The following is a 13,458-nucleotide window of genomic DNA, read 5'->3' as shown; positions in this document are numbered from 1 at the left end:
TTTTCTTGGAACTCAAGTTGTCACTTGAGTTTGAGGGGGATGTTAGAATATAATTAAGATCAATTAGTTTTATTTAGTATATCTGAATATTTATTATAGGAGATTACGTCTTTATTATTACGATTCTCTTAGTATCTATAAATACCCTTTTATATTGTATCATTTCAGGCAACTTGAATAGACAACTTGAATACACTCAATAATACATAAATTCATTCTCCAGTCTAGTCTCTTGTTTCTAACATTCAGTTCTAGGTTTTCTGTTCTTTGTTTGGGTACCTTCGATTACCAATCCACTTGAATTTAATAGTTTGAAGTTTTCTTGAGAGAATCAAATCTTGAAGGATTTATTATAGATAGGTGCTGCCCGTTGAAAACCGTTGTCAGCATCTTTGATAGAAATTAATGGATTGGTGTTCGAAATTATTTGGTTTCTCCATTGTTGTGCGATACATTAAGGAGTGACCCATTCCACTTGAATTTAATATTTTGAAGTTTCCTTGGGAGAAGCAAATGTTGAAGGATTTATTATAGAGAGATGCTACCCGTTTAAAACCGTTGTTAGCATCTTTGATAGAAATCAATGGATTGGTGTTTGAAATTTTTTGGTTCAATTTATTTGGTTTCTCCTCTGTTCTACGATACATTAAGAATTGACTTAGCATAGTGGTAACCGATTAACGTTGGTACAACTGTTTTTGGATTTTTTGAAATTGTATTATAAAATTTGTGTCCCTTATGAAGTTACACAGAATACATCATGTTCGATTTTCTTCGTTCATTGGATCATTTCAATTTCCTTAAATATTGATCAATGTCCCGAATAACAACTGGGATTTTATTTGATTATGAAATTCAGACTGCTCTTTTTTTGTCCTTCTTTTAAGGATTTTATCATTGTTGTTGCCGATGGGAGTAGGGCTCCTAGACTTGGGATGTTGGAGTCCACGGAACTAGTGTTTTCCTGGATGTTGAACATTTTCCTTTTTTTATCTTTTCTTTCAAGCTTTTCAAATTATCACGTAATTGACAGCCATAAGGTGTCTATGTTAAAATATTCAATTTTCTGTTTTAAATGTTCCCACAGAAAAACCTTAAAAAAGTGTTATTTTCTCTCTCCTGAACACTGTACCTCTTAACTTGAAGATATATTATTGGTTCAATATATGAGTTTTAATGGTATGTATAGTGTGTAATTTTTTTCCTGATCCTGCTGTGTTTTAGGTCGTTGCTGTTATTTTTTTGTTTCCTTGGTCTTTGTTTGGTTAGGATTTTTGGTCGCATTAGGGTCTGTTATTGGGCTATAATCTTCTTGATATTTGTTTGGTGACCTTTGATTGCGAATCCATTTGATTTTAAAACTTGAATTTTCATTAGAGAGGTGGATCTTGGAAGACATATTATAGATATATACCATCTATTTTAAACTATTGTTGTTATCTTTGATAAAAATCTAGAGATTGCTGGTTAAATTTTTTTTGGTGTGATTATCATTACCATTGTCCGGGACTTGGATATCTTGGGTTTGATGGAACCGGCATCTCCATTAGGATGGTTGATCTGTACGTTTTTTTTTAGTTTTTTTTTCTTGATCTTCGATTGTGGATCTTTTTTCAGCTTCATTGAGCTCTGTTGTTCAGGTGTAAGTTTCTTGATATTTGTTTGCGAATCTTTGATTACTAGGTGTACTTCAGTTGCTTCGTCCGCTTCATCACCATCGCCGTGTTGTCGGCATAACCGCTGGCCTGTATTATGTCCCTTTCTGTGTATGTGTTTGTGTTCGTTCAAACTGTGGATACAACATGCTTTGAAAGCTAATAACGAGTTGCATATGTTTTTTGAGATGACGTGCTTTAGTCAGTGCAAAACATTTATCTTCAAATGTCCTCTGTAAACTAAATTATCCACTGATGTTTTGTAAGCGCTTGATAAAAGTTGGTTTCAGTTAATGCGAGTTGCATGTGTTTTTTTAGATTGTGTGCATGAGTTTGTTCAAAATAATGAAACATTTGGCTTCGAACTGTAAACTAAGTTATCCATTGATGTTTTGTAATCGCTTCATAAAAGTTGGTTTAGGTAAAATTTTCATTATCGTTCAGTTATTCCGTTGTATGTTCTATATTTTTTAGTATGTTGCTTATTTTTTGGATTTTATTAAAAACTATGATTATATATATAGTAATAAGTTTTAGCTTGGTATGATTTTTGTTATCATTATTGTCTTCATTGTTTATCGATTATCATTCAGTTCTTTGGTTGTATGTTCTATATTTTGTGTGTTTCTTATTTTTTGGGTGTGATAACAAGTCTGATCTTATTTATATATCTTCGTTTGGTAACAAACTTTAGGCTGATATTATTGTTGGTATTATTACTGTCCTAATTTTTGTTTCATTATTTTTTTTTCCTGGAACTCAAGTTGTCACTTGAGTTTGAGGGGGATGTTAGAATATAATTAGGATCAAATAGTTTTATTTAGTATATCTGAATATTTATTATAGGAGATTACGTCTTTATTATTACGATTCTCTTAGTGTCTTTAAATACCCTTTTATATTGTATCATTTCAGATAACTTGAATAGACATCTTGAATACACTCAATAATACACAAATCCCTTCTCCAGTCTAGTCTCTTGTTTCTAACATTCAGTTCTAGGTTTTCTGTTCTTTGTTTGGGTACCTTCGATTACCAATCCACTTGAATTTAATAGTTTGAAGTTTTCTTGAGAGAATCAAATCTTGAAGGATTTATTATAGATAGGTGCTGCCCGTTGAAAACCGTTGTCAGCATCTTTGATAGAAATTAATGGATTGGTGTTCGAAATTATTTGGTTTCTCCATTGTTGTGCGATACATTAAGGAGTGACCCATTCCACTTGAATTTAATATTTTGAAGTTTCCTTGGGAGAAGCAAATGTTGAAGGATTTATTATAGAGAGATGCTGCCCGTTAAAAACCGTTGTTAGCATATTTGATAGAAATCAATGGATTGGTGTTTAAAATTTTTTGGTTCAATTTATTTGGTTTCTCCTATGTTCTACGATACATTAAGAATTGACTTAGCATAGTGGTAACCGATTAACATTGATACAACTGCTTTTTGGATTTTTTGAAATTGTATTATAAAATAAGTGTCCCTTATGAAGTTACACTGAATATATCATGTTCGATTTTCTTCGTTCATTGGATCATTTCAATTTCCTTAAATATTGATCAATGTCCCGAATAACAACTGAGATTTTATTTGATTATGAAATTCAGACTGCTCTTTTTTTGTCCTTCTTTTAAGAAATTTATCATTCTTATTATCGATGGGAGTAGGGCTCCTAGACTTGGGATGTTGGAGTCCACGGAACTGGTGTTTTCCTGGATGTTGAACATTTTCCTTTTTTTATCTTTTCTTTCAAGCTTTTTAAATTATCACGTAATTGACAACCATAAGGTGTCTATGTTAAAATATTTAATTTTCTGTTTTAAATGTTCCCACAGAAAAACCCTTAAAAAAGTGTTATTTTCTCTCTCCTGCACACTGTACCTCTTAACTTGAAGATATATTGTTGGTTCAATATATGAGTTTTAATGGCATGTATAGTGTGTAATTTTTTTCCTAATTCTGCTGTGTTTTAGGTCGTTGCTGTTATTTTTTTGTTTCCTTGGTCTTTGTTTGGTTAGGATTTTTGGTCGCATCAGGGTCTGTTATTGGGCTATAATCTTCTTGATATTTGTTTGGTGACCTCTGATTGCGAATCCATTTGATTTTAAAACTTGAATTTTCATTAGAAAGGCGGATCTTGGAAGACATATTATAGATAGATACCATCTATTTTAAACTGTTGTTGATATCTTTGATAAAAATCTAGAGATTGCTGGTTAAATTTTTTTTGGTATGATTATCATTACCATTATTCGGGACTTGGATATCTTGGGTTTGATGGAACCGGCATCTCAATTAGGATGGTTGATCTGTACATTTTTTTTTGGATTTTTTCTTCTTGATCTTCGATTGTGGATCTTTTTTCAGCTTCATTAAGCTCTGTTGTTCAGGTCTAAATTTCTTGATATTTGTTTGCGAATCTTTGATTACTAGGTGTACTTCAGTTTCTTCGTCCGCTTCATCACCATCGCCGTGTTGTCGGCATAACCGCTGGCCCGTACTATGTCCCTTTCTGTGTTTGTGTTTGTGTTCATTCAAACTGTGGATACAACATGCTTTGAAAGCTAATAACGAGTTGCATATGTTTTTTGAGATGACGTGCTTTAGTCAGTCCAAAACATTTATCTTCAAATGTCCTCTGTCAACTAAATTATCCATTGATGTTTTGTAAGCGCTTGATAAATGTTGGTTTCAGTTAATGCGAGTTGCATGTTTTTTTTTAGATTGTGTGCATGAGTTTGTTCAAAACAATGAAACATTTGGCTTCGAACTGTAAACTAAGTTATCCATTGATGTTTTGTAATCGCTTCATAAAAGTTAGTTTAGGTAAAATTTTCATTATCGTTCAGTTATTCCGTTGTATGTTATATATATATATATATAGTAATAAATTTTAGCCTGGTATGATTTTTGTTATCATTACTGTCCTCATTGTTTATCGATTACCATTCAGTTCTTCGGTTGTATGTTCTATATTTTGAGTGTTTCTTATTTTTTGGATGTGATAACAAGTTCGATCTTATTTATATATCTTTGTTTAGAAACAAACTTTAGGTTGATTTTATTGTTGGTATTATTACTGTCCTGATTTTTTTTTCATTATTTCTTTTCTTGGAACTCAAGTTGTCACTTGAACTTGAGGGGGATGTTAGAATATAATTAGGATCAATTAGTTTTATTTAGTATATCTGAATATTTATTATAGGAGATTACGTCTTTATTATTACAATTCTCTTAGTATCTATAAATACCCTTTTATATTGTATCATTTCAGACAACTTGAATAGACAACTTGAATACACTCAATAATACACAAATCCCTTCTCCAATCTAGTCTCTTGTTTCTAACATTCAGTTCTAGGTTTTCTGTTCTTTGTTTGGGTACCTTCGATTACCAATCCACTTGAATTTAATAGTTTGAAGTTTTCTTGAGAGAATCAAATCTTGAAGGATTTATTATAGATAGGTGCTGCCCGTTGAAAACCATTGTCAACATCTTTGATAGAAATTAATGGATTGGTGTTCGAAATTATTTGGTTTCTCCATTGTTGTGCGATACATTAAGGAGTGACTCATTCCACTTGAATTTAATATTTTGAAGTTTCCTTGGGAGAAGCAAATGTTGAAGGATTTATTATAGAGAGATGCTGCCCGTTGAAAACCGTTGTTAGCATCTTTGATAGAAATCAATGGATTGGTGTTTAAAATTTTTTGGTTCAATTTATTTGGTTTCTCCTCTGTTCTACGATACATTAAGAATTGACTTAGCATAATGGTAACCGATTAACATTGATACAACTGTTTTTTGGATTTTTTGAAATTGTATTATAAAATCTGTGTCCCTTATGAAGTTACACTGAATATATCATGTTCGATTTTCTTCGTTCATTGGATCATTTCAATTTCCTTAAATATTGATCAATATCCCGAATAACAACTGAGAATTTATTTGATTATAAATTCAGACTGCTCTTTTTTTTCCTTCTTTTAAGGATTTTATCATTGTTGTTGTCGATGGGAGTAGGGCTCCTACACTTGGGATGTTGGAGTCCACGGAATTGGTGTTTTCCTGTATGTTGAACATTTTCCTTTTTTTTTATCTTTTCTTTCAAGCTTTTCAAATTATCACGTAATTGACAACCATAAGGTGTCTATGTTAAAATATTCAATTTTCTGTTTTAAATGTTCCCACAGAAAAACCTTTAAAAAGTATTATTTTCTCTCTCCTGCACACTGTACCTCTTAACATGAAGATATATTGTTGGTTCAATATATGAGTTTTAATGGCATGTATAGTGTGTAATTTTTTTCCTGATCCTGCTGTGTTTTAGGTCGTTGCTGTTATTTTTTTGTTTCCTTGGTCTTTGTTTGGTTAGGATTTTTGGTTGCATCAGGGTCTGTTATTGGGCTATAATCTTCTTGATATTTGTTTGGTGACCTCTGATTGCGAATCCATTTGATTTTAAAACTTGAATTTTCATTAGAGAGGCGGATCTTGGGAGACATATTATAGATAGATACCATATATTTTAAACTATTGTTGATATCTTTGATAAAAATCTAGAGATTGCTGGTTAAATTTTTTTGGTGTGATTATCATTACCATTATCCGGGACTTGGATATCTTGGGTTTAATGGAACCGACATCTCCATTAGGATGGCTGATCTGTACGTTTTTTTTGGGTTTTTTTTTCTTGATCTTCGATTGTGGATCTTTTTTCAGCTTCATTAAGCTCTGTTGTTCAGATGTAAGTTTCCTGATATTTGTTTGCGAATCTTTGATTACTAGGTGTACTTCAGTTGCTTCGTCCGCTTCATCACCATCGCCGTGTTGTCAGCATAACCGCTGGCCCGTACTATGTCCCTTTCAGTGTTTGTGTTTGTGTTTGTTCAAACTGTGGATACAACATGCTTTGAAAGCTAATAACGAGTTGCATATGTTTTTTGAGATGACGTGCTTTAGTCAGTGCAAAACATTTATCTTCAAATGTCCTCTGTAAACTAAATTATCCATTGATCTTTTGTAAACGCTTGATAAATGTTGGTTTCAGTTAATGCGAGTTGCATGTGTTTTTTTAGATTGTGTGCATGAGTTTGTTCAAAACAATGAAACATTTGGCTTCGAACTGTAAACTAAGTTATCCATTGATGTTTTGTAATCGCTTCATAAAAGTTGGTTTAGGTAAAATTTTCATTATCATTCAGTTATTCCGTTGTATGTTCTATATTTTTTAGTATGTTGCTTATTTTTTGGATTTTATTAAAAACTATGATTATATATATGTATAGTAACAAATTTTAGCTTGGTATGATTTTTGTTATCATTACTGTCCTCATTGTTTATCGATTATCATTCAGTTCTGTTGTTGTATGTTCTATATTTTTTGAGTGTTTCTTATTTTTTGGGTGTGATAACAAGTCTGATCTTATTTATATATCTTCGTTTGGTAACAAACTTTAGGTTGATATTATTGTTGGTATTATTATTGTTCTGATTTTTGTTTCATTATTTTTTTTTTCTTGGAACTCAAATTGTCACTTGAGCTTGACGGGGGATGTTAGAATATAATTAGGATCAAATAGTTTTATTTAGTATATCTGAATATTTATTATAGGAGATTACGTCTTTATTATTACGATTCTCTTAGTATCTATAAATACCCTTTTATATTGTATCATTTCAGACAACTTGAATAGACAACTTGAATACACTCAATAATACACAAATCCCTTCTCCAATTTAGTGTCTTGTTTCTAACATTTAGTTCTAGGTTTTCTGTTCTTTGTTTGGGTACCTTCGATTACCAGTCTACTTGAATTTAATAGTTTGAAGTATTCTTGAGAGAATCAAATCTTGAAGGATTTATTATAGATAGGTGCTGCCCGTTGAAAACCGTTGTTAACATCTTTGATAGAAATTAATGGATTGGTGTTCGAAATTATTTGGTTTCTCCATTGTTGTGCGACACATTAAGGAGTGACCCATTCCACTTGAATTTAATATTTTGAAGTTTCCTTGGGAGAAGCAAATGTTGAAGGATTTATTACAGAGAGATGCTGCCCGTTGAAAACCGTTGTTAGCATCTTTGATAGAAATCAATGGATTGGTGTTTAAAATTTTTTGGTTCAATTTATTTGGTTTCTCCTCTGTTCTACGATACATTAAGAATTGACTTAGCATAGTGGTAACTGATTAACATTGATACAACTGTTTTTTGGATTTTTTGAAATTGTATTATAAAATCTGTGTCCCTTATGAAGTTACACTGAATATATCATGTTCGATTTTCTTCGTTCATTGGATCATTTCAATTTCCTTAAATATTGATCAATGTCCCGAATAACAACTGAGATTTTATTTGATTATGAAATTCAGACTGCTCTTTTTTTGTCCTTCTTTTAAGGATTTTATCATTGTTATTGTCGATGGGAGTAGGGCTCCTAGCCTTGGGATGTTGGAGTCCACGGAACTGGTGTTTTTCTGGATGTTGAACATTTTTCTTTTTTTATCTTTTCTTTCAAGCTTTTCAAATTATCACATAATTGACAACCATAAGGTGTCTATGTTAAAATATTCAATTTTCTGTTTTAAATGTTCCCACAGAAAAACCTTAAAAAAATATTATTTTCTCTCTCCTGCACACTGTACCTCTTAACTTGAAGATATATTGTTGGTTCAATATATGACTTTTAATGGCATGTATAGTATGTAATTTTTTTCCTGATCCTGCTGTGTTTTAGGTCGTTGCTGTTATTTTTTTGTTTCCTTGGTCTTTGTCTGGTTAGGATTTTTGGTCGCATCAGGGTCTGTTATTGGGCTATAATCTTCTTGATATTTGTTTGGTGACCTCTGATTGCGAATCCATTTGATTTAAAAACTTGAATTTTCATAAGAGAGGCGGATCTTGGAAGACATATTATAGATAGATACCATCTATTTTAAACTATTGTTGTTATCTTTGATAAAAATCTAGAGATTGCTGGTTAAATTTTTTTTTGGTGTGATTATCATTACCATTGTCCGGGACTTGGATATCTTGGGTTTGATGGAACCGGTATCTCAATTAGGATGGTTGATCTGTACGTTTTTTTTGGGTTTTTTTTTCTTGATCTTCGATTGTGGATCTTTTTTCAGCTTTATTAAGCTCTGTTGTTCAGGTGTAAGTTTCCTGATATTTGTTTGTGAATCTTTGATTACAAGGTGTACTTTAGTTGCTTCGTTCGCTTCATCACCATCGTTGTGTTGTCGGCATAACCGCTGGCCCGTACTATGTCCCGTTCTGTGTTTGTGTTTGTGTTCGTTCAAACTATGGATACAACATGCTTTGAAAGCTAATAACGAGTTGCATATGTTTTTTGAGATGACGTGCTTTAGTCAGTGCAAAACATTTATCTTCAATTGTCCTCTGTAAACTAAATTATCCATTGATGTTTTGTAAGTGCTTGATAAATGTTGGTTTCAGTTAATGCGAGTTGCATGTGTTTTTTTAGATTGTGTGCATGAGTTTGTTCAAAACAATGAAACATTTGGCTTCGAACTGTAAACTAAGTTATCCATTGATGTTTTGTAATCGCTTCATAAAAGTTGGTTATTTTCATTATCGTTCAGCTATTCCGTTGTATGTTCTATATTTTTTAGTATGTTGCTTATTTTTTGGATTTTATTAAAAACTATGATTATATATATGTATAGTAACAAATTTTAGCTTGGTATGATTTTTGTTATCATTACTGTCCTCATTGTTTATCGATTATCATTCAGTTCTGTTGTTGTATGTTCTATATTTTTTGAGTGTTTCTTATTTTTTGGGTGTGATAACAAGTCTGATCTTATTTATATATCTTCGTTTGGTAACAAACTTTAGGTTGATATTATTGTTGGTATTATTACTGTCCTAATTTTTGTTTCATTATTTTTTTTCTTGGAACTCAGGTTGTCACTTGAGTTTGAGGGGGGATGTTAAAATATAATTAGGATCAAATAGTTTTATTTAGTATATCTGAATATTTATTATAGGAGATTACGTCTTTATTATTACGATTCTCTTAGTGTCTTTAAATACCCTTTTATATTGTATCATTTCAGATAACTTGAATAGACATCTTGAATACACTCAATAATACACAAATCCCTTCTCCAGTCTAGTCTCTTGTTTCTAACATTCAGTTCTAGGTTTTCTGTTCTTTGTTTGGGTACCTTCAATTACCAATCCACTTGAATTTAATAGTTTGAAGTTTTCTTGAGAGAATCAAATCTTGAAGGATTTATTATAGATAGGTACTGCCCGTTGAAAACCGTTGTCAACATCTTTGATAGAAATTAATGGATTGCTGTTCGAAATTATTTGGTTTCTCCATTGTTGTGCGATACATTAAGGAGTGACCCGTTCCACTTGAACTTAATATTTTGAAGTTTCCTTGGGAGAAGCAAATGTTGAAGGATTTATTATAGAGAGATGCTGCCCGTTGAAAACCGTTGTTAGCATCTTTGATATAAATCAATGGATTGGTGTTTAAAATTTTTTGGTTCAATTTATTTGGTTTCTCCTCTGTTCTACGATACCTTAAGAATTGACTTAGCATAGTGGTAACCGATTAACGTTGATACAACTGTTTTTTGGATTTTTTGAAATTGTATTATAAAATCTGTGTCCCTTATGAAGTTACACTGAATATATCATGTTCGATTTTTTTTGTTCATTGTATCATTTCAATTTCCTTAAATATTGATCAATGTTCTGAATAACAACTGAGATTTTATTTAATTATGAAATTCAGACTACTCTTTTTTTGTCCTTCTTTTAAGGATTTTATCATTGTTGTTGTCGATGGGAGTAGGGCTCCTAGACTTGGGATGTTGGAGTCCACGGAACTGGTGTTTTTCTGGATGTTGAATATTTTTCTTTTTTTATCTTTTCTTTCAAGCTTTTCAAATTATCACGTAATTGACAACCACAAGGTGACTATGTTAAAATATACAATTTTCTGTTTTAAATGTTCCCACAGAAAAACCTTAAAAAACTGTTATTTTCTCTCTCCTGCACACTACACACTGTACCTCTTAACTTGAAGATATATTGTTGGTTCAATATATGAGTTTTAATGGCATGTATAGTGTGTAATTTTTTTCCTGATCCTGCTGTGTTTTAGGTCGTTATTGTTATTTTTTTGTTTCCTTGGTCTTTGTCTGGTTAGGATTTTTGGTCGCATCAGGGTCTGTTATTGGGCTATAATCTTCTTGATATTTGTTTGGTGACCTCTGATTGCGAATCCATTTGATTTTAAAACTTGAATTTTCATTAGAGATGCAGATCTTGAAGGACATATTATAGATAGATACCATCTATTTTAAACTATTGTTGTTATCTTTGATAAAAATCTAGAGATTGCTGGTTAAATTTTTTTTGTGTGATTATCATTACCATTATCCGGGACTTGGATATCTTGGGTTTGATGGAACCGGCATCTCCATTAGGATGGTTGATCTGTACGTTTTTTTTTTTTGGTTTTTTTTTTCTTGATCTTCGATTGTGGATCTTTTTTCAACTTCATTGAGCTCTGTTGTTCAGGTGTAAGTTTCTTGATATTTGTTTGTGAATCTTTGATTACTAGGTGTACTTCAGTTTCTTCATCTGCTTCATCACCATCGCCGTGTTGTCGGCATAACCGCTGGCCCGTACTATGTCCCTTTCTGTGTATGTGTTTGTGTTTGTTCAAACTGTGGATACAACATGCTTTGAAAGCTAATAACGAGTTGCATATGTTTTTTTAGATGACGTGCTTTAGTCAGTGCAAAACATTTATCTTCAAATGTCCTCTGTAAACTAAATTACCCATTGATGTTTTGTAAGCACTTGATAAATGTTGGTTTCAGTTAATGCGAGTTGCATGTGTTTTTTTAGATTGTGTGCATGAGTTTGTTCAAAACAATGAAACATTTGGCTTCAAACTGTAAACTAAGTTATCCATTGATGCTTTGTAATCGCTTCATAAAAGTTGGTTTAGGTAAAATTTTCATTATCGTTCAGTTATTCCGTTGTATGTTCTATATTTTTTAGTATGTTGCTTATTTTTTGGATTTTATTAAAAACTATGATTATTGGTGCACGAAATTACAATCACACTTATGCAATTCCGCACGACTAACCAGCAAGTGCACTGGGTCGTCCAAGTAATACATTACGTGAGTAAGGGTCGATCCCACGGAGATTGTCGACTTGAAGCAATCTATGGTCATCCTTGTAAATCTCAGTCAGGTAGATTCAAATGGATATGAGTTTTGATAATTAAAATATAAAAGAAACATAAAATAAAGATAGAAGTACTTATGCAATTCATTGGTAAGAGTTTCAGATAAGCGTATGAAGATGCTTTGTTCCCTCTGAACCTCTGCTTTCCTATTGCCTTCATCCAATCATTCATACTCTTTTCCATGGCAATCTGTATGTTGGGGGATCACCATTGTCAATGGCTACCGTCCGTCCTCTCAGTGAAAATGGTCTGGCTACGGGTTACGTAGGGCTAATCATCTGTCAGTTCTCACTCATGTTGGAATAAGACCCATTGATCCTTTTGTGTCTGTCACTTTGCCCAAGACTCGCGAGTTTGAAGCTCGTCATAGTCATCCCATCCCAGATCCTACTCGAAATACCACAGACAAGGTTTAGACTTTCCGGATCTCAAGAATGCTGCCAATTGATTCTAGCTTATACCACGAAGACTCTGATCTCAAGGAATTGAAGGCTCTGTTGTCAGAAGAGGCAATAGAATGCTGCCAATTAATTCTAGCTTATACCACGAAGACTCTGGTCTCACGGATTTGAACGCTCTGTTGTCAGGAGAGGCAATCAAACTCGTGAACCAGGAACCCAAGAGATACACACTCAAGCTATTGCAGATAGAACGGAAGTGGTTGTCAGGCACGCGTTCATAGGTGAGAATGATGATGAGTGTCACGGATCATCACATTCATCAGGTTGAAGTGCGAGTGAATATCTTAGAAGTACTTTGCATTAATTCATGAGGAACAGCAGAGCTCCACACCTTAATCTATGGGGTGTAGAAACTCCACCGTTGAAAATACATAAGTGATAATGGTGTTCATTGGCTTCGGTCCCAGAGGGGGAACCAGAATGACCAAGACCACTAATACAATAGTAAAAAGTCCTATTTATAATGAACTAGTAACCTAGGGTTACAGAAAATAAGTAACTAAGTGCAGATAGTGCAGAAATCTACTTCCGGGGCCCACTTGGTGTGTGCTTGGGCTGAGCATTGAGCTTTACACATGTAGAGGCTTCTCTTGGAGTTAAACGCCAGGTTGCAGCCTGTTTGTGGCGTTTAACTCTGGTTTGTAACCTGTTTCTGGCGTTTAACTTCAGAATAGGGCAGGAAGTTGGCATTTGAACGCCAGTTTGTGTCGTCAAAACTCGGGCAAAGTATGGACTATTATATATTTCTGGAAAGCCCTGGATGTCTACTTTCCAACGCAATTAAGAGCGCGCCAATTGGACTCCTGGAACTCCAGAAAATCCATTTCGAGTGCAGAGAGGTCAGAATCCAACAGCATCTGCAGTCCTTTTTCATCTGAATCAGATTTTTGCTCAAGTCCCTCAATTTCAGCCAGAAAATACCTGAATCACATAAAAATACACAAACTCATAGTAAAGCCCAGAAAAGTAAATTTTGAATAAAAACTAATAAAAATATACTAAAATGTAATTAAAACATACTAAAAACTATGTAAAAATAATGCAAAAAAGCGTATAAATTATCCGCTCATCAATTATATATATATATATAT

This window comes from Arachis ipaensis, chromosome B04 (assembly GCF_000816755.2).
Source record: "Arachis ipaensis cultivar K30076 chromosome B04, Araip1.1, whole genome shotgun sequence".
Taxonomy (NCBI): domain Eukaryota; kingdom Viridiplantae; phylum Streptophyta; class Magnoliopsida; order Fabales; family Fabaceae; genus Arachis; species Arachis ipaensis.
The sequence above is the reverse complement of the archived record's forward strand: the minus strand, read 5'-3'. Positions refer to the sequence as shown.